This window comes from Phacochoerus africanus, chromosome 5, assembly GCF_016906955.1.
Source record: "Phacochoerus africanus isolate WHEZ1 chromosome 5, ROS_Pafr_v1, whole genome shotgun sequence".
In the NCBI taxonomy this organism is placed as follows: Eukaryota; Metazoa; Chordata; class Mammalia; order Artiodactyla; family Suidae; genus Phacochoerus; species Phacochoerus africanus.
This window is the reverse complement of record NC_062548.1, coordinates 108,451,440-108,455,726: the sequence shown is the minus strand read 5'-3', so window position 1 is coordinate 108,455,726 and position 4,287 is coordinate 108,451,440. Positions and strand designations below refer to the sequence as shown.

At 40.2% G+C, this 4,287-nt stretch overlaps 1 pseudogene; it reads right to left on the bottom strand.

The window, feature by feature from the left end:
* Positions 1 to 752: 752 nt before the first annotated feature.
* Positions 753 to 1,417, bottom strand: LOC125128485 (40S ribosomal protein S3-like; annotated as a pseudogene).
* Between the last annotated feature and the right edge of the window lie 2,870 nt (positions 1,418 to 4,287).

The window sequence follows — 4,287 nt, the reverse complement described above, 5'->3', positions numbered from 1 at the left end:
GCTCAGGGCTAAAGAGAAAAAGGACATGATTTGCACCCTGGGCTAAGAGCAAGATGCAACCAAGTGAGCCCAGGCCTAGCTAAGCATACCAGGGCCTGGTACACATATAATCTCTGATCCACAGGTCAATGAGTCTCATTCAGTAAGGCACCACTCATGACATCTCAAAAGCTTCTGCATGGAACTATACACAAGGACCTAACAGCATAAAAAAGGTTGTGGAAGATCTTATAGTCCAGCAAAAATTATTAAGACTCAAACATACACATTACCTACTTCATTTTTCTACCAGTATTTGTGGGGTTTTTTTTTTTTAGTATAATCCCAAAATATAATGGACATTGTATTCATTCTCTATGCACAATACAGAAAATGATCTTAAACATATTCTTCTACTAAACCTAAAACCCTGAACCATAGGTGAGTTAATCAAGGTGTTGTCCTATTAGGAATCAGCCTTCACCGTCACCAGATTTATTACCCTAACAGGATACTTTTCCGGTTACCTCTGCTTCAGTCCTCGTGTTCTGGCCCTTGCCTCACAGGTAGAGCTGAAACCAAGATATTTCAGGAAAAGAAAAGAAACATTGTAAGCCAGGCAGCCCTAAGAATCAATCAAATAATGCTCCCATGAGGTGATATGACCCTCAGTCTGAATGCTATATGTACAGTCTAATCAGGCCATGGGTATTTTAAAACAATTTTTTAAACATCAAGACTCCAGATCCAGCTTCCAAGGACATTCTGTTATGCTATAGCTGGGGCATGGCAGGTGGCTCCAACTTCCCATTCTTCTGTTTGGAGATTGGGGTGATAGGTGGCATCTCATTTTTGAATTCCACAATGCTCAGTAAGGGGCTTCTTAGGGCCAGTCTTACCACATGGGGCCCACGGCAACATGATCTTCATGCTGATGCCCAGCACACCCTGTCTGCGTGGCATGTGCACAGTGGTGTCGAATACCTACAGCCTTCATGGATTTAGTCCTCTGTCCTCAGAAGAGTTCCCTAGCACCATGACCTCACAGGTTTTGGCCCCACTCTCATGGTGAACCACAGCCTACCATAGCAGGCAGGCCCTCCTCCACACAGCAAGGCCTCCTAGAATTCTGTAATGCAGAGAGTCTGCCTGAGCACAAAGACCTCTTGTGGCCACCTTTTTGGTATAAAGCTGCCCTCAGGGAAGCCAAATCTTTTCTGAACCTTAGAAATGAATGTGCAGATCCTCCTGCCTTTCTCACCAAGAACATTTTGCATCCTGATGGCCAGGATAATGATTTCTGTCTTGGTTGGTGTAACTCAGACGTCAATTCCTAGCAGCCACCTTCAGCCAGCTCCTGAACGAGAAACTCCTTCAGTTTAGTTTTGAAGACACCATGGGTAACCAATTTCCTCTTCTTAAAAATTTGCACTGTCATCTTGCCACCATGCACTGCCATGAGTAAAACTTACCAATATTTCCTGAATTCATACTATGTACCAGAAACTTTTTTGCGTTTAGACTTTTAAGATTCAAATTTGAGTGCTCTAAACATGTCATTTCATTTCTCTCTCCATATTTGCACTTTTTTTTTTGGTCTTTTTGGGGTTTTTTTTGCCATTTCTTGGGCTGCTCCCTCAGCATATGGAGGTTCCCAGGCTAGGGGTCTAATCAGAGCTGTAGGTGCCAGCCTAGGCCAGAGCCACAGCAACGCAGGATCCGAGCCGCATCTGCAACCTACACCACAGCTCACGGCAATGCCAGATCGTTAACCCACTGAGCAAGGCCAGGGACCGAACCCGCAACCTCATGGTTCCTAGTCGGATTCACCAACCACTGCGCCACGACAGGAACTCCTGCACTTATTTTTAAGTACCCAATTCCTGAGTTGTGTTTCTTAAAACTTGACTAAAGTAGAAATTTTCCAGGTAGAGGAAGGGAAGGAAATTTCAGGGGAGGAAATAAGCGGCATGAAAAAATGACCTGGAGTATGAAATGTCTCCAGCTGCTTTGAGAAAAGTTGAGAAGTGTAAGATGGGTGAATATTGTGGGTGAGGATAACAAAGTCACCATCTTTGATGTACTCTGTGGGGGGAACTTCGGAGGGAAATGATGCAGAAATGATTGGAGGTAGGTAAGACTTGGGGGGGGAACTTCGGAGGGAAATGATGCAGAAATGATTGGAGGTAGGTAAGACTTGGGGGGGGGACCTTCGGAGGGAAATGATGCAGAAATGACTAGAGGTAGGTAAGACTTGGGGGGGGAACTTCGGAGGGAAATGACGCAAAAATGACTGGAGGTAGGTAAGACTTGGGGGGGGAACTTCGGAGGGAAATGACGCAGAAATGACTGGAGGTAGGTAAGACTTGTGGGGGGAACTTCAGAGGGAAATGACACAGAAATGATTGGAGGTAGGTAAGACTTGTGGGGGGAACTTCGGAGGGAAATGACGCAGAAATGATTGGAGGTAGGTAAGACTTGTGTTCTTTTCCATCTCACTCCTTCCATCTCAGTTGCTTTAGCTTTCAGTCCATTTCATTCTCAGGAGGAATGTGCTTTAAAACCTAATCATTTCAATTTAGGATCTGTTCCAAGGAAGGCTTGATTTCTGGGAGGAAAACCTGGATGGCTTCCCAGCTTCTCCGCAGTCCAGCCTTCACTCACAGTGTGCGTTCCTCATTCTCTTTGATGTGAATTTTCAGAACATCATTGGGTATAACCAATACTCAAACCTCAGTTCAATAAACCCATCCAAATTCAAATTCAAATGTTTTCACAATATTTCTCACTTCAGATTGGCCATGTCTTGATCTGACCTACTCACCAGACTTGAGAGTCCTCTCTTTTCAGCCACCATAGTTGCCACAGTGAAATCTATGAGTTGGACCTAAACAAGAGTGCACGACTGAAAGGACTATTAGGGACTGAAATCTAGCACCAGTTCTGCTCCCAAAGTTGAGGAGCTTAACAGGAGGTGGCGTCCACACTAAAAATAAGGCATGTGGTTTTTCCCATACAATGAAACTGTTTAAGCTATCAGCAGCCTTTTGGCCAAAAGAAAAAAGGGGCCTATATGACACATTATTATTTCAGTCATAAAGAATAATGCCAACGATTGATTATCTTGTCTAGAAGAAAATTAGTTGAACCCTAGGAGAATAACAAAATATGATTTTAGATAAAATAATACAATATCTGCAAATAAATGCATATCATGAGTAAGCAGAATAATGATGTCTATTTGTTACTAATATTGGTGACACCATTTCATTTTTATTATTATTTTTAGGGTATTAAGCATGTTTATGTAATTGATTTTAAAAGTTACCCAAAAAATTCCATGGCTAATGTGCTATCATTTCCACGTAAACTGAATGTAGTGATTCTGATCTATAAAAGAAGACAAACTGTATCATGATATATTTTTTAAAGCTGATGCAAATATGGTGATATTTTAAGTTTTGACAGAACAGAGTGAGAAAGTATTCGTGAGTGATATTATTCTTGTTGATTTTCAGAATGTTTAAAATGTTTCATAATTTTATATAATAAATATTCTAATTTATCCAAATAGAAAAGACATCCTTGATACTGGGAATAGGGACAAGGAACCTCTAATAATAAGTGGCTGATATCTGGTCCCATGCACTTCCTAAATGACCTTGAGATGGTCTCTAACCAAGCATTTTCTTACCTATTAAATACAAGAATTGGACTAGATGATGTCTCGGGTTTTTTTACTCAGATTTTATGACCAAGTCCACTCTTTGGCAGCTAAAAAAAAATGGGGCTAATTTTAATGCATATTGTCTGTCCCCATATCTTGCAAATAACTGATGGCCTAGAAAGGTCAAAGAAGTGCCATCTGCTTCTGTTTCCATTTACACTCTGGAGCTGCCTCAAGTTTAAAAAAAAAATTAGTGAAAAATAGAAGCTGGCAGGAAATGTGTTGTAAACAATATTGCCCCACACGCTTATTGAATAATTCATAACCAGGATGTAGTAGAAACATAATTTTTATTTTCCCCAAATACCTGAATGTTCTGATATCAGTAACAAATGATTTAGTTGGTGTTACTTTAAAAATTACAGTGTTTAAAGATCGACATCTCAGATTTAAATTTATTTTCTTATCAATTTCCTTTAAAGAAACTTTGCCGTATTATATTGGAATGAAATATTTGTCATAATTGACTATCCACTTATATTATTTTTCACATATCCTTTTTTATATTATTTATCCAAATTTTTTTCTTTGAAACATTCTATTTTTCCTCACCACTGAAACTTTTCACTTTCATTCAAACT